The sequence below is a fragment of the Equus quagga genome, chromosome 6, assembly GCF_021613505.1.
Source record: "Equus quagga isolate Etosha38 chromosome 6, UCLA_HA_Equagga_1.0, whole genome shotgun sequence".
NCBI lineage: Eukaryota > Metazoa > Chordata > Mammalia > Perissodactyla > Equidae > Equus > Equus quagga.
Genome location: NC_060272.1, coordinates 108,769,234 through 108,795,151, shown reverse-complemented (window position 1 = coordinate 108,795,151; position 25,918 = coordinate 108,769,234). Strand labels below are relative to the sequence as shown.

Here is a 25,918-nt window from a genome sequence, read left to right as displayed (position 1 = left end):
GGGCAAGAGCACAACTAGAACAAAGGGTCCTTAATATGTTTATATGTCTGTCTCTAACATATCTATACTGTGCTCCATTATAAACCTCAGAAAGTCTTAGAAACATCCTCTTTAAAGGGCATGGATGAGAAGACCAAACTTTTTAGATTCAATATGCAGACTTTTTCTGTATGCCTTATTACTTTCAATTTACAACATTCAATTGCTGAATGTCCGAGTTCCTTTATCACCAGATTCCACTCAATAGGCAATTATTAGAAAATGGGGGTAGGGGGAGCAGACAGACTTCTATTTGGTCATAGCCTGTGCAATACAATAACCATCTAATTGTAAGAAATCCTATTATCCATTTCCCTTAGGATAAACTTTCCTTTCTCTCTAACAATAACCACCACCAGCAACCAGGTTGATCAATGAGGCCATGCCCAAATCCTTAGGTTGAGGCACTAAACAAAAGGTTACTGTAACAGACGACAGTTACTGTTTCCAGCAATTAAACCAAATTGACATCACAGTGGTAATCTCAACCAAACAGAATGACATCTTATACAAAATTACCATCACAATGGGAGTCGAACTGAAACACCTTGTATATTTCTTTCCAATTGTGACTGTCTCGCTTAAGAGGCAGCCAGATAAAGAGGCAACACCTGACCTTAGAGCCAGACAGAACTGGATTCTAATCCCTCCCACATGCCTCCGCCACTTAACAGCTCCATGACGTCAGTAAAGTTAAACTAGGCCTCTGTTTCCCCAGCAGTAAAATGGAATAACACTACCTCCCCTACGGCATTGTAATGGGGATTCAATAAATTGCTAAATACAGGACTTCAGCACATTGCCAGGCACACAAACGTTGGCTAAAAAACAGAAACACTATTCAAATTAAATCCCTTCTTTTAGCTTCTTCCCCACTGCCTCCAGAAATTCTCAAAGCTCTCCCATATAATTTTTAAAGTCTCTCTGTACAGCACGTCCCCTCCTAGACCAACCCCAACTACAGCCTTCTCTCTCCAACCCCTCAGAGACAAACACCAACAGAGAATAGTCTACACTCATTTTGCCCACTTCATCTCTTATTCAATCTTCAACCCACTGCAACCTAACATCTCCATCCACCAAGGCATTGAAAGAGTTCTGGAAAAGGTTGCCAGTGACTTTCCAACTGCTACATCCAATATGTTGCTTTTAGTCCTCGTAACACCTCTGCAGCCTTTAAAAATGAAGAAGCCCTCTCCTGGCATGGCTACTGCAGATGATGGGACATACAGCATCCCCCAGTCGCTCTGGTATGGTTACTCCAATCTCCGGAACTCCTTTCTGTGCTCCTCCTCAGCCAAATCCTTCACTAGTGCTACACTGCAAGGCTCCTTCCGTGGTTGTCTTCCCCTTCCACCCGACACAGACACTATAGGAGATGTCATCCACGCTAGTTTCAAATGTCCTTAGCAACGCCTCAGAAATATGCAACAAGGGCCTCTCCCCACGGAATCAAAATCCAGTAAATCTAAGTACCTACTCAGCATAGACATTTGGAGATGATTCTTAAGCTCCACAGAGACAAAACTGAATCCAAAACTTAGCAGGGTTAAAAAGGAATCTTTCCTTCAAAATCTGCTTCCATAGTCTCGATCCTCATTCATTCAATCCATCCACAGTCTGGCTTGCTTGTTTACGGCTGGCACTGACCAGCACTAATCCTCAAAGAGCTTACAAGTACAAGACGGAACAAGTACACAGGTGGTTATATTATCACAGGCCAGGTGCTGCAATAAAGGGAAGCGCAGAGCACCACAAGAGCCTTTAGGACAGGAACAACGGAACCCAACCCTTTACCAGGATAAAGGGTGGAGAGGGAAGTGGAAACGGAGAGCATCTCCCACACAAGCCTGCCCTCCACTGCAAGGTCCACAGCAGAATCCCAGGAGCCATCCTGGGCCCTCCCTCACTCCCCACTTCACGTGGACACCAAGTGCTGTCTATTCGACTTTCTGAACATCTTTCGTATCCATTCTCTAGTCTCCACTCCCAATGTTACTATCCTAAGTCAAGCTTTGGTCCTTTCTTTCCTATACTTCAAAAGCAGCCAATCCTGCAGACTACTATTAACCAGAGCTAGCTCAATCACTCCCCCCGGAATTCAGATTTGGGGAACAGAGGAAACCATGAGCGGCTGTGGCAGCCAGTGTCTTCCTTTAGCATAAACAGAGAATGACAGAAGGAAGGAGATGGGCAGAGAGAATTAGAATCAAGAGAATGACCAGCTTAAGAGAAATTTCAGGGAGAAAAAGGGAAGGGAAGAAACCAAGTATGAGTCATCCTGGGTACAAGAGAAGTCCTAGGATAGATGCTTTAAGAGTCTGCATCTAGGGGCTGGCCTGGTGGCGTAACAGTTAACTTCATGCACTCTGCTTCAGAGGCCCAGGGTTCACTGGTTTGGATCCCAGGCACAGACCTACACAGCACTCATAAAGCCATGCTGTGACAGGCATCTACTTATAAAGTAGAGAAAGATGGGCACAGACGTTAGCTCAGGACCAATCTTCCTCAGCAAAAAGAGGAGGGTTGGCAGAGGATGTTAGCTCAGGGATAATCTTCCTCAAAAAAAAACAAAAACAAAAAAAGAGTCTGCACCTTCAAGAGACTGCAGTCAGGATAGCTGAAATCTACAGTGGCATTCCAGATATGATTTAAAGTCTTCCAATATGAAGAGACTTGAATTCAGCACTGGCAGAGGGAGGAAAGAGTGGAGAAAGAGGTGGAGATCTATAGGTCACCCTTCTTACTGGAACAGATCTAGCAAAGGTAGATTGGCTCTCAAGTAATAGTCTGGCACTCTTCCTGATCCCTGGATAACTAAGATGGGGTGTTCCTGGAATAAACAGATGCAGCAGCAACTTCCTGCTCCCCAAATCGCAGCCAGGGAGCTATGATCCTGGACCCTAATTCTTCCCTGTTCTGTCTGTGGCAGAAATGTCAGTGTTCTTGGCAGCCCAGCCCTGGTGTTCCATGAGACATCCTAGGGGATAGATCCCTAGGGACTGAGCCAAGAGCCTGCTCTCCAACCTTCAACAACTCCAATATGAAATCTCTTTCTGCTTAAGTTAACCAGGGCAGTATCCATCATCTGCATTATCAAATAAAAACTGACAGCAGTGAGTGGGAAAGAAGCCTGGTACACAAATAGCAGGTGTGAATCAAACGAACGGTTTTATTCATACCTATTTGCCTTTTGCCAGTAATCCTCTCTAATAATCAGTTCCTTGGTGTATCTTAATGAAATTAATTTAAATGACTCAAAATTCATTTTGTAGTATTGAGTATAATTACTAACGGAGCCATTTAACAAACTGGCCAGCCACGTACAGCTGCTCACGCTTACTGGCCTACTATATGAAAAGCTCTCAATAACCTTTGGCTTAACTGATTTATCAGAAAAGGGATATTATGCATTGTCTCTAAAAAGCAACACTGCTGCCCACAAAAGAGGTGAAGCTACTGGGCTATGCCTATTATGTCTAAGTACCAGTTGAACTGCATGCTTAGCAATCAACAGTGTTAATACTTCCAATCCAGTTTATGCCACCTGTGCCATTATGTGATATAATTATTATGTAAACAGATGAAGTGTGAACACAACAATGTTATTGTTTCTACAAAATTTATCTTTAATCTTTTGGGAAAATTCAGTAAAGATGAGATGATTAAAAAAAAAAAAGGATGCCAAAGGAAGTGTGGGAATTGCAACAGTAAAAGGTTAGGGAATAGAGAGATTTGTAAAATCTTAGGATTCTAGCTCATATTACTTCAAGGGTCTTATCTCTCGCTCTACTTTAAAGAAACAGAAACTGAAAGTGGTAGATGCTGTGCTGTGGCTGTATGGTTCACGCAAGAGAGGAAATGCAGGACTCCAAAACTGCTCAAAGAAAAGGCTTTGTCCTACAACAAAAGATAGCCAAATGAATGCATATTTACGTTTTAAGTAGAAATAAAATAATAGATGTATGCATCTTTCTTTGTGATTTATACCTCTAACTAAAAAAAAAACTAGTCAATAACTTTTGGAAAGAACCACTCTGTGTCTTATAATACAGGCATAAAAATAATATAAGGTCAAAATTTGCCAAAGTCTTTCCTCATGGTTAACACAGCTATTTCCCATTTCTCCTCCATTCTGCCACGCCCTCCATCCCTCCTTAAAGAGAAAGTCAAATCAATGAGACAGTTTAACTTGAATTAAAGAAAAACACAAAGCTCTGTTTATTTTATGTGTTGCTATTGTAAACAGTATTTTTTTAACTTTTTCTTTAGAAGTAATTTCAAACTTACAGAAACATTGCAAAAATAGAAAAAAAAAAACCTGTATACATTTTACCCAGATTCGTCTATTAATATTTTTTACCCTATTTGCATTATCAATTTCCCTCTCTCACTACACACATATAGTGGGGTTTTTTGGTTGTTTTTCTTTTTGAGGAAGATTAGCCGAGCTAACATCTGCCGCCAATCCTCCTCTTTTTGCTAAGGAAGACTGGCCCTGAGCTAACATCCGTGCCCACCTTCCTCTACTTTATATGTGGGACGCCTACCACAGCATGGCTTGCCAAGTGGTGCCATGTCCGCACCAAATATCCGAACTGGCGAACCCTGGGTCACTGAAGTGGAATGTGCGCACTTAACCGCTGCCCCACCGGGCCGGCCCCACATACAGTGTTTTCTGTGAATCTTTTGAGAGTAAATTGCATACATCATGGCCTTTTACCCCTAAAAACTTTAGTGTGCATTTCCTAAGAATAGGGGTCTTCTCTTACATAGCAACAGTAGAGTTTTCAACTCCAATAAGTTTAACATGGGTACGATACTTGTATCTAAATTTCTGTGTTCCAATATTTTCAAGTGATCCAATAATATCCTTTACAGCACTTTTTTCCCTCCAGTAGGGAATTCAGTCTAGGATTAGGTATTGTGTGTAGCTGTCACTTTAATCTGGAATATTTCCAGAGCTTTTGTCTTTAATGACATCGTCATTTTTGAAGAATAGAGTCATTTTGTTTTAACACAACATTCAAATAGAACACTTACTTGTTTTCAATATAACATTTCTCATTTTAGTATGATTTTTTTAAGCTAAGTATTTTTCCTTTTGTTGCTGGTATATAAAAATGTCATTGATTTCTAAAATGATCTCATAAACAGCTACCTTGCTAACAATCTCGTTTCCAATAATTTGTCTATAGATTCTTTAATGATTCTGTCTAGACTAGCATGTGAAAATTATCTGAGAATAGTGATTTTTTGTTGTTGTTTCCTTCAAAATACTTATTTCTTTTATTTCTCTTTCTCATTTTACTGACCCGGCTAGGACATCCAAGTGCTAAAGAGAAGTAGCGACAGTGATATTTCTTATTATAAAGGGACTGCTTCTAGCCTTTGCTCTTTAGAATGCTTCCTGCGGATAGGTGCCCTTTAACAGGCTGGGAAAGTTCTGTTCTACTCCTTTCTCTGGGAGGTGTTGTCGTCGTTGTTGTTCTTGCTTTTAAATCACAAATAGTTGTTGAATTTTGTCAAATGCTTTTTCTATATCTCCTTTGATGGGTTTTCTCCTTTATCTATTATTGTGATTAAATTCTAATATTGTGATTAAATTCTAATATTGAACCAACTGGTATTATTAGAAGGCACCCAAACTGACGACGATGCATTATCAGAAGTGCACACTGTGGAATTATCTGTGCTAACTCTACATTTAAGGTTTCACACCCTATCTTCCTACGTGAGGCTGGCTTGTAATTTTCCTTATTCACACTGTCCTTGTCTGACAATGGTATTAACACTTGCTAGCCTGAAAAAATGACCCAGGGAGTGTTCCTGAAAGAGGGAGACTTTGAGTTTGTGAGGGTTGGAATCAAGTATTATTTGAATACTTTGTAGAACTAACCTGCAAAACCATCTGAATCTGGTATTTCCTTTGTGGTAAGTCATAGCTATAGAATCAACTTTCTTAAATGGTATATTTCTACTTGAATCTCTTTTAGAATTTTTGTTTTTCTGGAAAACCGTCCATTCGAATGTATTAGAATGAGCAGTTCATGGTCTTATCTGTAGTTCAGTACTCTTTTCAGTCCTAATGTTGTTCTTGTCCAACTTTTTTTTTCCAAGGTGAGGATATATATCTCCCAGCACTCTCAAAAAAAATCACATGACAAAAAATACATGACTCAAAACATAGTTAAGAACCGTGGACTAGGTCAGGGCCACAGAAGTGGGCTAAACTGTGGCTCCATCCACACTCAGAGGTGTGATATCACCTAAGCACTTCATCTTTGTTCCTCTTGTCTTGGTAACCCTGAAACTTAGAAAAGTGAACAGCTTCCGTGTTCCTAAGCACTGGTGACCAGCAGTTCCACCAGTGCTCTCGTGGAATGAAAGTGCTCTGATTTTTTACAAAGTTCCACCTTTTATTCTTAGAGAATGCTCTTTCTGTTTTGTTGGTGGTTTTTTGGGACAGTAACAGTAGATAGTGAGTTTCTTTTAATAATTTTTATTTTAGAAAATTAAAAGTTGACAAGCCTATGTCCAACTTATTTTTTCAAATCTGGAAGTCTGGGGACCTAAATGACCTCTAAGTCCTTCATGGCCCCAGTGTTATATGTGAGAGAGAAGCAGGGAGAGAGGGTGTAGGGATGAAGGAACTAATTATTTACATCAACAAAAATCAAGGGGTCAGCCCAGTGGTGCAGCAGTTAAGTTCGAACATTCCACTTTGGCGGCCTTGGGTCTGCCAGTTCGGATCTCAGGTGTGGACCTATGCACAGCATGTCAAGCCATGCTGTGGTAGGCGTCCCACATATAAAGTAGAGGGACATGGGCACAGATGTTAGCTCAGGGCCAGTCTTCCTCAGCAAAAAGAGGAGGATTGGTGGCAAATGTTAGCTCAGGGCGAATCTTCCTCAAAAAACAAACAAATCAAGTAACTTACTCAAGTTCAAGTTCTTACTTAATCATTACCTTCCTGGTTTCTCAGTTTTTAACTCTATAAGACCCCCAACCTCCACCCAGATAGATGAATCTTCCAAACATAACATTTTTAACAAAATATTCTCAGTAAAAATGGCTTCCAATTGCAAATCACTTTAACTTCACTTCTTCAGCTTGACATTTAAGATAACAGTCCCATGATTTCTCTCCAAGGCATATAAATTTCCAGACCTCTCTAACTATTCCTCCTAACTCATTCATTCATTCAAGTGACAACTCTGTGTTTCTATAGCTAAATACAAAGATTAATCAAAGAATTTGCCTGATAAAATTATTTAACTTCAAGAACCTGGAGGCACAAAGGAGAAAAGAAAAAACAACTTTCTTATCTTAGGTAGGTTAAGATAAGAGAGCCATCTCAAAGATGCAAAACACAGGGCCAGCCCATGGGGTTCGCTGGTTCAGATCCTGGGTGTGGACCTACATGCCACTCATCAAGCCATGCTGTGGCAGTGACCCACACAGAAGAACTAGAATGACCTACAACTAAGATATACAACTATGTACTGCAGCTTTGGGAAGGAAAAAAAAAAAGAGGAAGATTGGCAACCGATGTTAGCTCAGGGCCAATCTTCCTCACCAAAAAAAACCAAAAAAGACAAAATACAGACATTGACTATTGAAAGAGCTATATCCACTATAGAAAAGATAATGAGGGTAGACCAGCGTCATCCTAAGACTTTGCCCATCAATCTCCAAAGATGCATCCAAACCAAAGCAGAAGGAAGAATCTCTGCACTGCTAACAGCAGGGGCAGCTGACATTTAAGCACTTAATATGTCAAGAGGTTACCAAACTTACTCAAGGTCACATAGCTGTGAAAAGACAATTACAGCTGTTTCTGGGATTTTGCTGTAGAGAACTGAATGGGCAGGTAGGTGGAAAGGGAGGCCTGGGCGCTTGAAATCTGCTTCCATCCAGCTCTGGGTGCAGCAGCCAAAAGTAAAAAGAATTCCTCCCTGGATAACTGCCTAGTTTGATCCAGCTCAGAAGGAGAACAACAACAGTAATAAAGCTCGGACAACCGACCAGGAATTCCTTCCCCTCTGTCAGAAAGCAAAAACCCAGAAGGCTGAGGAATCCTAGCAAAGTTGACAATACAAGGCAGTATGTACTTGAGAGTCAAATTCAAGGTATGAATGTAAATGCTATAGGAGTTCCCATTAAAAAAAAAAAAAACTATAAAAACAGCACACATGGACACTGTGCAAGAACGGACAGAGAAGAGGTGAGCATGATGTGGGCCTAGAAGGTAAACAGGATTTGGGTCAAAAAAAGTGAGCTATCCTTCTACGGGGGATAGGGAGCACACAATAACAACACTAACATAAGAAATGTGAACTCGTTTAATCCTCCAAGAGCCCCACAAGGCAAGTGTTATTATTAAGCCTATTCTGGAAATGAGGAATCGGAAGCCCAGAGCAGTGTTTTCAAACTTTTCTGCCTCAGGATCCCTTTATACTTTAAAAAATTATTGAAGAACCCCATAATAAGAGCTTTTATTTATGTGGGATACATATTTACTGAAATAGAGAAATTTTTTATTTATAAATTAAAAGATAAATTAAAAATCCCCATATGTATGAAAAATTTAAGATAATTTTAAATTGTTCGTGGGTCAAAGGCAACAACGGTTCTCAACCAAGGGTGACTTTTGTCCACTTGTGGACACTGGCAACATCTGGAATCATTTTTGTTTGCCACAACTGGAGGAGTGCTAGCAGCATCTAGTGGGTAGAGGCCAGGGATGATGCTTAACAGCCTACAAAGCACAGGAAAGCACCCACAACAGAGATTATCCAGCCCAAGATGTTAATAGTGTAGAAGTTCAAAAACCCTGCTCTAGGGCCTAGAGAAACTCTAGCATACATTCAATAATAGACACATACAATAATGTTCACAGCAGTATTTTTGTAACAGCTAAAAACTAAAAACAACTGAAATGTCAATCTATAGGAGAATCAATAAATAAATCAGAGTATATTCACCCACTGGAATATTATACAGTAGTGAAAATTAACTAACCAAAGCTACTCCCAAAAATACAGATGAACCTCAGAAAGTTACATATTGGACTATTCAAACCATACAAATCTAAAAAATAAAATTTAATATGCTCTTTAAGGATGAATGCATGGCCAGCCTCAGTAGACTAGTGGTTAAGTTCAGCATGCTCCACTTCAGCGGCCCTGGGTTCAGTTCCCAGGTATGGACCTACAGCACTTGTCTGTCAGTGGCCATGCTGTGGCAGCAGCTCACATACAAAAAAATAGAAGACTGGCAACAAATGTTAGCTCAGGCAAATCTTCCTCAGCAAAAATAAATAAATAAATAAATAAATGCATACAAAACAAATCCATTTTTTTTTAAAGCAACGGAATACTGAACATAAAAATCAGGACAAGGTTACCAAGGGAAGGCAGATGGGAAAGAAGAGAATCACATGATTATATCTGAGTGAAGTCACAGGACTCTACCACGTCTTTTCCATGCCTCAAGCATTACACAAAACTTTTTTAAAAATGAAGCAACCAGTACAAGTGATGTATTTCGGAAAATACCTGGAAAACTGAAATGTGTTTTAAATGAAACCAAGAAACTTTTTAAACTTCTATGCTGAAACCATTCTTTAACATACACAATCCTTCTGTAATACCAATCACTCCTAGTTTTTAATTTTGGCAATTCCTTATTTGTGTATATTAAATGTACTGAAAGCAAGATAGACCTGCATGCCCAATGAACACCCCAACACAGGGCTTTAAACTGTTTTTTAATTCTATTTTGTGACATTATTTTAATTGAAAAGTCTATGGTTAGGTATGTACGTATTCAAGCTCTTAAAATCTAAATAATTTGCTTAGGTCTCCTCCCCTTAGTCTTACTCTGTTACACAACTATAAATATCTATAAATTTACATATTAAATGAACAATCAAGTGTGGCTCCTTTGGTAAAATAACTTTTAAATCATCATCAACTATAACAACAATTTCAGCATTAAAAGGTAATTTGGGGGCCGGCCGGTGGCGCAGTGGTTAAGTGCATACATTCCGTTTCAGTGGCCTGAGGCTCGAGGGTTCGGATACTGGGTGCAGACACGGCACCGCTTGGCAAGCCATGCTGTGGCAGGCATCCCACATAGAAAGTAGAGAAAGATGGACACGGATGTCAGCTCAGGGCCAGTCTACCTCAGCAAAAGGAGGAGGATTGGCAGATGTTAGCTCAGGGCTAATCTTCCTCAAAAAAAAAAAGGTAATTTGTGTAGAAAATCATTTCCACACTAGGATAAGTATCTTTTCTGGGTGTGTGAACTAGGTATCCTACCAATACCCTTTGATCTGGGAAGAAATCCTGGCATTAAAGCATTATTAACGGGAAGGGAAAAGAAAGTTTACAAATAGCTATAATTAAGAAAATCTGTTTAGGAAGTAGTTTGTAGTGTTTCATAAAAGGAATTTCTCACATTGCAATACAGGAAAATGTCATGTCAGATCTTAGGATTCAATCTATCAAAAGTACAGAGAAGGCAGTCAAAGAAAAAGAAGACTCAGTAAGTATAAATGCAGCACTAAATCCTCTTTTGGAAGAGAGTCAAAAACAAATTCTAAAGTAAAAGAGATACTCTATTTCATAGAACAGTACCTGATAGACAATGACCACAATGCAGAGAAAGTATCATCTCGGGACTAAGTTCATTTTTTAAGACTAGAAAATACTAACTAAAAATGATCAATATTTTCTTTACTGCTAAACTTTCCTTCCAAATCTACTATTTTTAATTTGAAGTCGAAAGTAATCTCTAACCCAAACATCTAAGCACAGAACAAAAATGCTTTAAAAGTTATGAAGAACGTAAAAATCATTTTTAAAGCATGCAAACCTAACGTCATATCAGACTATGAGATGTTCATGACCCTTACAAAGAGGGCCAAAAAGAGAAATTCTGGACAGCTTTCAACAAATCTGAGTTAAAATAAAACTTAATTCTGTTAATTCCAATTTTTAGGAAAATTACAAAACTACACTAAAATTTGGGTCTAAACAGGATCAAAAAACTATGCAATCAATGACAACTAATATTTGCATAAATAGAAAAAAGGATTGTTCTCCTAAGACTATGAATTTAGAAACCCGATTCGCTTTCTGAAGGCCCACTATAATGCACCGGGGTTGATAAGGACACACAAAACAGCCAAAGAAAGCGATTTCAACAGTTTCCAAAACTTGCATTTCACATGATTTTGAGTTCCGACTAAAAGCTTGCCAGGCTTGGACTGTCTCGCTCAGGAGACCTGGGACGGAGGAGCTCTGCCTGGCAAGAGCCACCTGAGCCCTCCAATCCTGATGCCCCGGACCGCGGCACCTGCTGCGGCTTCTGGACAACGCCCGCCCGCCCGCGTGGCCCACCGCCCGGCAGGGTCCCGCCACAGGCAGAGCGGTCACCCCCACCCCCGCCCCCGCCCCCGCCCCCACCCCCACCCCCGCCCCCGCCGACTTCCGGGCTGTGCCGCCGGCGCACCTGCGCGTCCCGGAGCGCCTCGAAGCCTGGGCTGAAACCGGCACCCCGCTCAGCTCTACCGTGAAGCCTCGGTTACTTTTACATGTGAGATCCCCTCAGCTATTTAGGCCTCTCAGCAGAACTCACGGGAGGCCACGTCAATTACGCATTCTTAGTTTCAAACATAAAAACAACGCCTAAAATTTAAAATATTTCAAAAGCATATTTAAATGCAATTCAGTATGCAAACCTTAAAATTATTCCGAAAGATTAAGAATCGCATAAGCCAACGCGGTATCAGCTATATTGAAAAAAAAAAAAAGGTTGGAAAACATTAGACACAAATCTGACGGTCCTTGCTTCTTTCATTATTAATGAATGCAAAGAATTCATTTTAAATTCATTTAGATTCATTTTAAAGATTTGTGGCAATTTGCATATTTTTTGGTAACTACTCGTCCAAAGACCAACCTTGAGAGAAAGCGATTTCATCCTATATGCAATGCTTGGCACAGTACCTTGCACAGGTGTTTCTTAATTATTTATTCTCTTAATCTTGATACTAGTACAAGGCTTCCTTGACATACAAATGCATCTAAACATATTTTTAACGTCTATTAGATAAGTTAACTTTCCTCAATAATCTCAAGTATTTAACCAAATTATAATAAACACAAGCACAAAGGAAAATCACGTTACCCAATGCTTCTCCTTGATTATAAAATATGGTTTTCATAAATACAAGACCAATCCCTCATTAATATTCACAAAAATAAACTCTATCTAGACCACATTTTGTTTGTGTAATTCATAATTTTTCTTTGTTGTTAATAACAAAGCAAATGTCTCCATTTGCCGGATCCTTCTCCACTTGCCGGTCTTTCGAGGAGGCCCTGGCCATCTGCACAAACTCCTTCAACACTGTGATACTGGGAGCTATCCTCATTGACAACTCTGAAGACCAGCATCGTATTCAAATGAACCCTAAAAAAAAAAGCCTTGCATTTGCTTGGGTCTTTACTGTGCTCTAAGACGCAATATTTCATTTTCATTCTTAAAAGTTTTCTGTGAGATTCGCCAGCCGACTGCCCCCATCTGAGATGCGATGAAGCAAAGGCTCAGAAATGGAAATCACTTTCCTAAGGTCAGACTTAGCAAGTAGGTGCAAGGAACTGACTGCATATTTAGTATCCCAAACATAACTGACCTCTTTGTCAGGCTCTCTAGCTACCACAAAAAAAAAAAAAAAGAAAGAAAAAAAAACCCAAAGCCCACTAAATTAGGAATAAATCTGCAGCACCAAGCCCAGATGGTTTCACAGAATTATGCTCAATTTTTAAGAGACAGAATCCAATGTTATTTAAGCTGCTCCTGAGCACAAGAAAAGAAAAAAAAGCAAGCTTTAAAATCCTTTAAGAAGCAAACCTAAAATGGGTAAGAAAACTTAACAAATGGCCCAAGAAAACTGCTGAACAATTTCATTTGAGTATTGATAAAAATTCCTTTAAAAAAATGAGCATGCAAAATCCAACAGGAGGTTAAAATAATAAACCATGACCAAAAGGTTATTCCGGGCATGCAAAAATAGTTTAATATTAATACATGTTATATAACTCTGTGTATGTGTGAGTGTGTGTGTATACAGATAAGTGAACACACACACGCATAAATGTATATCTGAACATACCCATATTCTCTAGCTCTATTCAGAGAAGGGCATGGAAGAAACAACCCAATATCAATAAGCACCTAGATCTTGGCTTCTAAATATTTGGGGTAGGGAAAGTTCAAGATGAGCCTGGCTATCTCACTGTGCCAGATAAGGGAGTGCTCAATGATGGGACTTGTCAAAAGGAGACAGTATTCAGCTTGAAGGGCCAAACTTATACAATTTAAGCATCAATATAAATGAGTATTAACAGATTATAACTCACTGAATAGGAAACCATAAAACTAAATCGATAAAAATAAATAAATTGGAAGCTTGATAAGAAACAAGATATTCACATAGTTTTTCGAAACAAAAAGAGTAACTTTAGACCAGAGAAGCACAGAAGACTCTATCTCACACAATCAAAATGAACATTACCAGTAACAGAACAAAATGAAACTGTGTGCCATTTGATAAAATGCAATGAAAAGAATACAGCATCACCTCTGTGATATTTCTGCCAAAGATGGCTCAAGAATCTGATCATGAAGAAACATCAGACAAACAAAAATTAAAGGAGAGTCTATAAAATAACTGGCCTATAATCTCCAAAGGTGTCAATATTACGAAAATCAAGGAAAGACTATGGACTAGTTGAGACTGAAGGATGCTTAAAAGACCTGAAAACAAGCAAATGCAATGCATCGTTCTGGACTGGATAATTCTGCTACAAAGAACATTACTATCACCAATGACGAAATGTATAGGGTCCACAAATTAGACGACAGTGATGTATCAACGCTGGCTTTTGACTCTGACAGATACACTGTGGTTATGTTACGTAGAAACCTGTTCTTTTTTTTTTTTTTTTTTTTAAAGATTTTATTTTTTCCTTTTTCTCCCCAAAGCCCCCCGGTACATAGTTGTATATTCTTCGATGTGGGTCCTTCTAGTTGTGGCATGTGGGACGCTGCCTCAGCGTGGCCTGATGAGCAGTGTCATGTCCGCGCCCAGGATTCGAACCAACGAAACACTGGGCCGCCTGCAGCGGAGCGCGCGAACTTAACCGCTCGGCCACGGGGCCAGCCCCCGTAGAAACCTGTTCTTGCAGGAAATATACACCAAAGAGCTGAGGAGTGATAGGGCGTAAAGGCAAAGTTTTCAAGGAAATGAGAGTTCTTTGTAGTATAATTACAACTTTTCCAAAAGTCTGAGATTGTCCCAAAGTAAAAAAACAAAAATATTTTAAAAATAAAACACAAAGGAACAATGTAAGAAATGTGCAAGATCTGTGTAGAGGTAGAGATACCTTTAAAACATCTTTTCTAAGGACTTAAAAGAAGACTTCAATGGAAAGGCATACCATATTTCAGCACAGTAAAACTCAACGTCTTAAAGAGATTTCTCTATAAGTTAGTCCATAAATTAAACACATTCCCAATAAAATAAATGATCAGCAGATTTTTGGAAGTCAATATATTGATTCTCAAGTTAAATATGGGAGCCAGCCCAGTGGTGCAGTAGTTAAGTTCACGCACTCCACTTCAGCAGCCCAGGGTTCACCAGTTCGATCCTGGGCACGGACCTACACACCACTCATCAAGCCATGCTGTGGGGGCATCCCACACATAAGAACTAGAAACGACTTACATCCAGGATATACAACTATGCACTGGGGTTTGGGGGAGAAGAAAAAAGAAGAGGAAGATTGGCAACAGACGTTAACTCAGAGCCAATCTTCCTCCAAAAGAAAAATTTAAGTTAAATATGATGAGGAAAAATTAAAAAAAAAAAAAGAGCCCAGAAAGTTCTGAAAACATGTTACAAAGCTACAACACTTAAAACATTGAGGTAATAGGGGCTGGCCCCGTGGCCGAGTGGTTACGTTTGCTTGCTCCACTTCAGCGGCTCAGGGTTTTGCCAGTTCAGATCCTGGGCGCAGACATGGCACCGATCATTATGCCATGCTGAGGCAGCATCCCACCTGCCACAACTAGAAGGACCCACAACTAAAATATACAACTATGTACTGGAGGGATTTGGGGAGAAAAAGCAGAAGAAAAAAAACACTGTGGTAACAGCACATAAATCAACAGATTTATCAATTGCTGAATCAACCTAAATGACTTTCAATATTGCACTGGTTACATAAATGATGGCACACACATACAATGTAACACTGTGCAATTATGTTTAAAAGAGGGAGCTCTACATGCATTCATATTTTAAAAATCACATTCATGTTACACTGTTAAATGAAAAAAAAATTCAGAACAGTAAGTATGGATACTACCATTTGTAAAAAGAAATTTATACATATACATTTATAGGCTTATATAGAATATCTTATATAGAATATAAAGAATATCTCTGGAAAGCTCTAAAAGAAACTGTTTAACAGTGGTTGATGAAAAGGAGGAAACTGGCTGCCTGATGGCCAAAGGTGAGAATATGTTTTTTGGGGGGTTTTTTTGCTGAGGAAGATTGGCCCTGAGCTAACAGCTGTTGCCAGTCTTCCTCTATTCTTTGTATGTGCATCACCACCACAGCATGGCCGTCAATGAGTGGTGTAGGTCTGTGCCCAGGATCCGAACCCAGGCCACCAACACGGAGCACACCAAACTTAACCACTAGGCCACAGGGCCAGTCCCAAGGATACGTACTTTTTACCCATTTATACCTTGCATTGCCTATCTAAAATAACACATTTGGGGCCAGCCCCATAGCCAAGTGGCTAAGTTTGAATGCTCCGCTTCAGTGGCCCAGGGTTTTGCTGGTTCAGATCCTGGGTACAGATCAAGCACCACTCATCAGGCCATGCTGAGGCAGTGTCCCACATAGCAGAACTAGAAAGACCTACAACAAGAACATACAACTACGTATTGGGGGACTTTAGGAGAAGAAGAAAAAAAAAGGAGACTGGTGACAAATGTTAGCTTAGGTGCCAATCTTAATAAAAAACAAAAATAATTTTTTTTCTTTTCTCCCCAAAGCCCCAGTACATAGTTGCACATCCTAGTTGTAGGTCATTCTACTTCTATGTGGGGTGCCTCCACAGCACAGCTTGATGAACAGTATGTAGGTCCGTGCACAGGATCTGAATCGGCAAACCCTGGGCCGCCGAAGCAGAACACATGAACTTAACCACCTGCCACAAGGCTGGCCCCCGAAAATAATAAATATTTTTTAACATACATTTAGAGAAGTAATAAAATAAATTTTAAGAAAATAAACAACAACAAAAAAATTATCAAAAAGAAATAAAATGGGGCCAGCCCAGTGGTGCAGCCATTAAGTTCACACATCCCACATCAGGGGCCCCGGGTTTGCCAGTTCAGATCCCGGGTGCAGACGTGGCACCGCTTATCAAGCCATGCTGTGGCAGGTGTCCCACATATAAAAAAGCAGAGGAAGATGGGCATGGATGTTAGCTCAGGGTCAGTCTTTCTGAGCAAAAAAGAGGAGGAATGGCCTCAGATGTTAGCTCAGGGCTAATCTTCCTCAAAAAAACAAAGAATAAAGAATGAATTTACCTATCCTAGGGCCAGATTCTTCCTGCTAATGAAAGCTGACTGAATGTTGTGGCCTGAAAGTTCTCAGTGAAGTGTCCAAATTTCAGGTTCCTTTTGAAAGTTAAACATAACAATAAAACGGGTGAGATAAACTACCTGCAAAAAAGCAGCCTGTCCCATCAGTCTCCCGCTGAAAGGGCTACCTGTGACCTTGCTGAGTATCTGATGGACTCCCAAAACAGAACTGCGGCACCAAGACTAACGGTCAATCAGAGACAAAGGTATGTCCTTGGGACTAGAATTTAAACAAATGTCCGGTGAAAAAATGAGTTAGAAGAGGGAGACAGAGAACATGCAAAAGAGAAGGGCTCTGTCTTCCTCTTTAACCTCGTTCAACAGGAGAAAGTGTATGCGCAGGAAGTGTTCTGATGAGCAGAGGCGAGTGCTCCTCAAGGTCAGAGAAGCCCAGATGAAAAACACCCTGTTCAGACTTCTCCTCCACACATCTCCACCTGGTGGGACCTGCCTGTCACCTGCCTGTGATCCCTCCTGTGCTTTCCCAGGGACCAAGACTTTCTAGAAAGAGCCCTGAAGAGCAAATATGCATGCTTTGGATCTGGGTTCTGGTTCTTGTGAGTTTGATTAGGGAGCAACACTGAACATCCAATGCCCGATACACTCTGGATCAAACTGGAAAAGTTCTGATTTCTGAACCCACAATGCTGAAGATGACACCAGGGCTATGAAGTCCCCTAAGTACCGTCTCTCTCTCTCTCACACACACACACACACACACACACACACACACGCACACACACCCCCAAAAGGTCCTACCTGTCCAGCCAACTGGCCTTACTTTGACATTTCTAATTTTAAAAGTACTCCCATTCCTTCTCTAGTAAGTAGTCAATTAATATTCAAATACCTATTTTATATGACTATCAAATATATTTTTGAATAATTAATTCAATCAACTAAGGCTTGAGTGCTAAAAGACTAAATTTCAGATACAGGTTTGGGAAAATTTACTGATGATTACACATTTACACTATCACTCTATGTTTCCTTCAGTGTTGTTTGTAAGTCCCACTATAACTAGACATTTCCCAAATTTAACAGAAAGACAACATCACCTGTAGACCCTCTAATCCATCCTGAACCCTCTCTATCCCTTCACCGCATGCTGGACTTAATAAGGATTTAATAAGGAATATTAGGATTTTCGAACTTATCAAGCTATGGGAAACCATAAGTGAACATTCACTTTATATATCTATATCTATATATATGATTTTTTCTAATTTTTATTTTCTTACACAAGATTTATATATATATGCATGCTTGAGCCGGACAGGGAGAGATGGAATTGTATTTCAGCAAAAAAAGATGAAAAACAAGGCTTAGTAAGCTTTAATAACTTAGATAGGAAAGGAAAAAAATGCAAGCTGGAGCAGAAACATGGATCACTGTGCAGAACAAGATTATAGATCATGAAGGTGGAACGTACATCCCACCTGGACAGCAGTCCGCAAACACAGCCACCAGAAACCTGGGCTCTATTCACTATTTTAATAAAGGCGTTATTTTTCCTATCTGCAAATACATATGATAATGTACAGGAAATCTGTTTTTTCAACTGAGTCTTTCTGATTATAAACGCAATAATGTTCATTCTCAAAAAAAATTTATGAAGGAAAATCAAAATTACCTGTAATTTCACCAAGTTAACATCCCAGTGTATTTTTTCTAAACATATACACATTTATAAACACGATTAAACACAACTGGGCTCATATAATGTATACAATTTTGTATACTTTTTTCATTAAATGTAGAAGGTTTGGAATTTTCTAATGTTTTTAAATATTTTTCCAAGTTATGAACATCACAGCATAGTATGCTGTTGAAAGAGCTCTTGCACTAGACGTTTAGGTTATTTCTAATACTTAGCAAAATAGATAAGAGATCAATAGTTCATTGATGGGGACAAAACAGCACCAAGCCTTCCTCGCAGGGGTTCTGGTAAGTGAACAAATGAGAACCACAGCTCTACTGATCCAGTAAACGTGACACCGTATGCAGCCAGGTGCCTTAATTCATACATTTACAAATACTTCCTGGTTTGCCTTGATCCCCTTGTTATCTTTTTCAGAATTTTGTTTGGTTTGTAACAAACTGAGAAAACTAAACTGATGAGAGGCCAGCCTTAAAATTCCGTGACTGACCACACACCTGTAATGAGCTCAGCCAAGCAGGGTGGAAGAGTACTGGCTATTAGTGGCCCAGAGAAACCTGGGAGATAAGACCTAAAGGAGAGTCAGGTTTAGATTTTTCTCTGACCTTGAGCAACCCTCCTCTGTGATGAGGACAGAACTTCTAAGTAGAACTAGCTTTCAGTAAGTCATTTCTTTTAAACTGGGGGTGGGGGTGGGGGTGGGAGATGAGGGGTGGTATTTAAATTTATACACGTGCTTTCTATCAGACAACACTGAGAAAATAGCAATTGTGTTTCAAAGAAGGGGGAGGGGCTCATGGAAATACAGCCCTTCGCTTGCATTGTCTTAGAGCTATGCTGTTCACACTGCAGTCTGCAGTCCTCCTCAATTTAGTGGGTTATATCAATATTTTTATATGTGATATAGAACAAAATAGAAAATACCAGAGCACAGCACAGGTAGCAAAGTACTGTTTTGTGAAGTTTTTGTTTCAGTTTTCTGTATGTATATGTGTTTTATATATGTATACGTATGTTGGGTCAGGATGGGCAAAATGTATTTCCTACTGTGAGCCCTGGTTTGAATTTCCTTAATTTATTCATATATGTAAAAATAATTAATTTGTACAGCAAATGTTTATTGAGCGCCTATACTGTAGTGCTGGTGAGACAAAGGTGTGGTGGGTGATAGAAGTGAATAAAAATACTTGGTCCCTGCCCTTGTAGAATTCTTACAGTTTAGAAACAATCAATCATATAAATATAAGATTATAAACTGCTAAATGTTAAGGGAGGAAAAGTTCAGGGCATTAAGCTGGACTGTCATTAGGGAAGCTGATTTAGATTGGGGAAGAGCTGTGGAGGACAGGTAGGATTTTTCTAAGGAACTACATTCAAGCAGAAACCGGAAAGATATATGGAAAGGAAGAAAGTGGGAGGAAAAGTCTGCTTGGCAGAAAACAGCACTTTCAGCAAGGACCTGTAAAGTGTGAGGAAAAGAAAAGTCAGTGAGCAGAGAGGAAAGACCGAACCATCTACATAAGCCTTGAGGGAGCCTGGCACAGGAAGAGTTAATGCAGGAATTTTAAACATCCTGAGGGCAATCAGAATGATCCAATTTGCCTTTTAAAAGATCACTGAGTGGGGCAGAGATAGGAAGGAGGCTGGAGTGGATACTGAGATGATGCCAGGAGGAGACTGGAGGACTGACCTAATGCGTATTTAGGAAGCAGAAGTGACAAGGTTTGGTGATAGTTTGGTTGTGAAGACTGAGGAATCAAGAGGTGTCTGGGATAATTCTCAGGTTCCCCGAGCGAGCAATGAAACGGGATGAGATGAATGAGAAACCCAGAGGAGCAAAGATGAGATGAAAGTTCGAGTCTGGCTTATTATAGTTAACAAGTAGAGATGCCAAATTAACAACGAGAACTGGATGGAGGTATAAAAAAAGGAAGTCATCACCAAAAGGGTTTTGATGACACATTATTCTGCTCCTTAAATATTTACCGACAGTAACGTATAACACAAACCCAGAATAATCTAGAATAAATTTTAAACATTCTACGGAGGAACAGTTGATAAATATCATGGTAGCTGAAGCCACTGTGTATCTGAAAATATAGAGCAACAGTGCAACTAAACATTCACACTCAAAATAATCCTCTTTCGATCATAGGGAATCACATGTCTATTGTGTTCACCACTGTATGCTCCACATCTAAGACACTGCATGCCACAGAATAGGTGTTAAAATATCTACTGAAGCAATGTATCCATCACTAGGCAGAATAACCACCCAGCAAAAATAAGACAAAAGGCGCAAATAACAACCCTAACAGTATCAGACGCTAGATTCTGTTCCCTAAGAATCAGCTTAATTTCAACACCAGAAATTGCATCCCTAGGCAACCAATGGTAAGTATGCTCACCACTCCCTAGAAGTCCCCAGGTATGAGAAGAATCAAAATGTAATAAGAGCTTGATGTTGAAGCTTTAGCAAAATCTCATCTAGGTTATTACAACAAAACAGGTTAGGAGAAAATTTACAAAAAATAAAATGGCAATTACTGATGATTTTTCTTTTTCCTCTAAATTCTGTTTCCAGATTTTCTAACAAACATGGATTTTTGTTAATTTTTTTCCCCTGTTCACAAAGGTCATACTGATATACACAAGGAAAGTAAGAAAATGGGCATATATATGGAGGAGAAGGCTTACCCATAATTCCATCATGCAGAAATAACTAACCTCTTTCATATTTTGTATGGAGCCTTTTCTGTGTACACATGGGGGTGGAGAGTGAAAAGTGATACACAAGTACTAGAGTAATCGTTTAAGACTATGAAAGAGATCACAGAATGCTGCCATGCCAAGTGTACAGAGTTGAGGAAAGACTAACCTGAAGAAGTGAGAACTGAGCTGAGCTGTCCTAAGGATGAGATGGAATTACCCAGACAAAGAAGCCCAGGTCAGGGTAGCAGTCTAGTAGAGGGAAGAAGAATGTGAGCAGGGTACCAAGCCACACCCAGCCAGGGAACTGGGGAGAGAGATGAGTTTGGTGGAAAGGAGGAAACTGGCTGGGCAAAGCCTTACCAGGAAAGCTGAGAGGACTTGATCCTCAGGGAAACAATGATGGGAGGCCATGAAAGAGAAGCAGGGTGGATAGGCTCCTTAAAGCGACTGTTCTGACTGCTTAGGTGAGGAGAGGAATAGGCCCTGTAAGTGTGGACTTCGATGATCAGCATCTTCTCCCAAAGGGCACAGAGGGAGGAGGCAGAGGAGAATCTTTGAGGGGGTGCAGAGAGTAAAAAGACAATAATCCATTATTTTAAATTTATATTTTAGGCTCCACAAAACCTTCTAGATTGGTAGAGATAAAGAAAATACAGTGACTTTAACTACAGCACAACTTCCAAGAAATTCATATTAGAGATGAGGGTGGGAAGAGAAACACTAAACATTCGTATTTAACAAAAAGAAACATAAAATTTAAAAGATTGAAAGATGTGCATTAGACACCGTTTAATGACAGTATGGAATATACCTGTTTTATGACCATATCTCTAAGAAATAATAACAAATAAATGAATATCAAGGGAATAATCATTAGCTGTATGAAGAAAGACGGTGCTAACAGAAAGGGATGATCTTAATGACATCCAGACAAGACAAACACAGCACTATTCGCAGGAGACAGCCCCACACAGAGAATTCTGGCCTCTGGAGAAGTGGACTTTGTAGAGGAAATAGGAAAGGGTCAACAGGCCCTTCAAAAGCCTGGACGGAGTATCCCTCAAAACGAACTGTCCCTCTTTGCTCATTCATTCATTCAACAGGGAATGTTTAACCCAGCAATTCCACAACTAGGTATATACCCAAGAGTAAAGAAAACATACATCCACACAAAAACTAGTTCACGAATGTTCACAGCAGCATTATTCATAATTGCCACGAAGCGGAAACAACCTAAATGCACCTCAACTGATGAATGAATAAACAAAATGTGATACATATAGCCCTACAATGGAATATTACTCAGCCATAAAAAGGAATGAAGTACTGATAGTGCTACAACATGGATGAACCTTGAAAACACGATGCTAAGTGAAAGAAGCCAGCCACAAAAGACCACCTCTTATACGGTTCCATTTGTATGAAATGAACAGAAAGCAGATTAGTGGGCTGGAGGGGAAGGGAGTGGAGAGAAATGAACAATAACTGCTAACGGGAACAGGGTTTCTTTTTGAGATAAAAATGTTCTAAAATTGATTGTGGTGATGGTTGCACAATTCTATGCATATACTAAGAACCACTGAAGTGTACACTTTAAACAGGTGGATTGTATAGGATGTGAATTATATCTCACTGAGGCTGTTATTTAAAAATAATATTTTGAGCACCTCAGGCACTATGATAAATTGCTGGAAATAAAACAAAGAAAAAGAAAAACACAGAACCCATCCTCACAGCTCTAACACTCTAGAAGGGGAGAAAAGCTGGTCAAGAGGCAATTAGAAAACGAGAAAAGGAAAGAAAGGATTCACAGACTGTGCCCCGGGGTACCTAACCTAGCCCTGGGTGACTCACACCGTGTTCAGAAGAGAACTCAATAGACCAGATTTTCATCCTTAAAGTGAAATTTAAATCTAAGGAACTTTTTAAAAAGTTAAGTACTCGTTTAGCTTCTTAAAAATCTTCATTCTTATAGAACGGTTAATGGACTTTTTTTATGCATTTGTGCACGTGCAATGTTTAAAACACATTTTTAACTTTAGAAAAGCAACCGATTAAAGTCTGTTAATAAAATGAAAGAAGTATCTTAATTTAAATCGTATTGTATCACGAAGCTCGTGGGAGTGCTGTAAAGATTATGGGCAAACTTTTCATAACACCTTAAATTGGGAGAAAGGCCTAAAAAAACGAACAAACGCCTAATACATTCCAAACCAAAGCATGGGGGTTGGGAAGGGACTAGCAGGATAGGAGAACTTAGCTAATGATCGTAAAGGAGAACCGAGTGCTACAAAGTAAAAACGGACCTTTAAGATTTAAAGCCACTAATTTTCAACCACAACACTTAGAAATCAGAGTATTAGTAACCGTTGCCATAGAAACAGTGAAGCCGAGTTTCCCGGGATTAAAAATAAAAAATACTGCAAATTCAGGTGGGTGAAACAAGGCAAAGTTTGGTCCGAACCCAGGTGGACGGAGCCTACCAGAAACTTTCACTGGGATAAAGGTGGAACGACGGCAACTTTTAACCTACACTTCCGAAGCAATGCTTGATAAATCACCTCGCAGGGCAATTTACCTAGAGCTAAAAAACAGTTTGCCCTCTCTTCTCCAGGGGGAGGAACCAGACCAAACCCCTCCCGGGCATCGCCCACAACCCAAGCCAGCCCGTGCAGACGTGCACGGTGCGGCTCCAGGGGAGACTGGCTCGAGTGCACCCGGAAAGCATCCGAATCGAGCCCTGCTAGTTTCATTGGCTGAGCCCGGAGGAAAACCCCAAGCTCGAGCACGGAGCCCCAGCCTGTCTGACTCCCTCCTCCACATCCCCACCCCCCGCCACGTACTGTGCCCGGCATTCCACGCGACCCGATCCAACTCATCTATTAAGCACCCACTGTCTACACCCCATCGTGGCTTCAGGCACTGCAGGAAGAAATGGCCCCATGCCGGGAAAACCAAAAGGACAGCCACGAGGACTGAGGACGAACCCCAAAGAGGGGCTAGCTGCCTGCGACGGGTTGGTCTAGAGAGGAGCCCCTACCCTAACCCTGCGGGTCGTGACAGTCCCAGGCAAGAGATGGCCCCGAGGGGCGCACCAGGCCCGGCCTCCTAGGAGTGCGCCGCAGACCCGGCTGTAAGGGGAAAGGAAAGGAGTCGGCATCTCTGGACCACCCGCGGGCTCTTCTGCCCCAAGGAGCGACCCCGACTCTAGCCTCCGGGACAACGGTGAGCGCGGGGACCGAACCCCCGTGAAGGCCGGAGCGGGCTGTCACTGGCTCCCCCCTCCCTCCCCTGCAACCATGGCCGGCCGCTCTCTCCCCAGCATGACAGTCGCGGCGGCCGCTGACGGAGCGTCTCCGCTCCCCTGGACACCGGCAGCCGCCGGTGCCCCGAGCGGAGGGGGGCCGTGCCAGGAAGACCGCCCGGACCCCTCCCCCACCGCCCCCATCCCCCGGACTCCGGAAAAGCGGTTACCTGGCGCGCGGCTGGGGGCGAGGACACGAGCCAAGGAGGAAGATGAGAAGGAAGACGGTGGCCTCCGGCCCAGGGATATTTGGGAAATTTGGTAGACTTGTTCCGCACTGGGTGACAGCTGTTCGCTGCGCAGGCGCACCGGGCCCCAGACTCCCGATCACTCCGCCGCTCCTCGCCCTCCCGTCGAGGGGATGGGAGGCAGCGGCGAAGGCGCGCGCACGGCGCCAGCCGGCTCTCCCTGCGCGAGGGCGCGCGCGCCGTCACGTGACCGCTGGGCCCTAGCACTTAGTGGGTCACGTGAATTTCGCAACAGTTTAAAGGTGCCCGGCACCGTGTTGCTTTGGGCTTAATCTTCCGCGCTGTCTTTAGCTTAGTCTCGTCGTGTGTCATGTCTCTTGTTCTCGGGAGGCGAGCATGCCCCGGTGTTCCCGGGGGGGAAGACACTGGGGCAGAAGGAAGGAACAGGTGCACAGAACCCTGCCCGGAAGCGCCTGCCGGGTTCCCGCAGGGCTGGACCTGGTGGAGTCCACGCGCCACACGTCGTCCTGGGCTCCGACGCGGGCCTATGGCGGCCTCCGGCGCGCGGACGTCAGAGTGGCGTTGCCATGGGTGGGGCCTCGGGATGCCTGGCCGAGCCTGGAGAGGGTGTCGGGGCTCGCCGCTGGGCAGCGATGACAGCGTCTTAACTCCCGGGGCTTCTGAGCCTCGTAACCACGATGGGAGATCGGAGTGGGCGAATAGTGTCCACCTGCCTACTCTTCGACAAGTAACTCTCAAGCAAGAGGCCAGGTCGTTAGCCTCGGGGGACGAAACTGTCCCATATTCCAGGCACCTACGTGGAGCACGTCCCGCCCTGCGCAGGAGTGCGCTTGAGCTGAGGGTGGCCCCCATAGGAATCGGGCTGGGAGTCTGTCAAAAACTAGGGATGACAGCAGTTTGGCCTGAATTGTAGTAACAGGAAGTGCGGGTGCCTCGGGACCCCTGAGACCGTACTTAAATTGGCTTGCTACAACTTGTTGCCTCTGCGCTGTAACTCCGCCTTCCAAGGTGTCAGAACGAACCACACAGACCTTTGTACTGCGAAAGACAGATGGCTGAGCGCAGATGTTTTGCAAAACTGAAGAATTTTTTTTTAACTTCCTACAGAGTTCCCAGCTGGGTCCCTTGTGGCGTTTCCCCTAACGTCTTCTCAGCTAAGATTGGGCAGATCGTTACACTATTGAGCACACTTGGGCTAATATGCTGAGTTTTCTATTACAATCCACTGGTTTCTGCTTTTTTAAATATCTCAGCAGG

The 25,918-nt window shown here is 41.6% G+C and overlaps 1 protein-coding gene across 1 annotated transcript in view; it reads right to left on the bottom strand.

Moving 5' to 3' along the window:
* Nucleotides 1-25,081, bottom strand: part of KDM4C (lysine demethylase 4C) — a 387,672-nt gene extending 362,591 nt beyond the window's left edge. The window contains exon 1 of the mRNA XM_046663818.1: nt 24,623-25,081. The gene's annotated coding sequence lies outside the window, so the exon portion shown is untranslated. The remainder of the gene's footprint in view (nt 1-24,622) is intronic.
* Between the last annotated feature and the right edge of the window lie 837 nt (nt 25,082-25,918).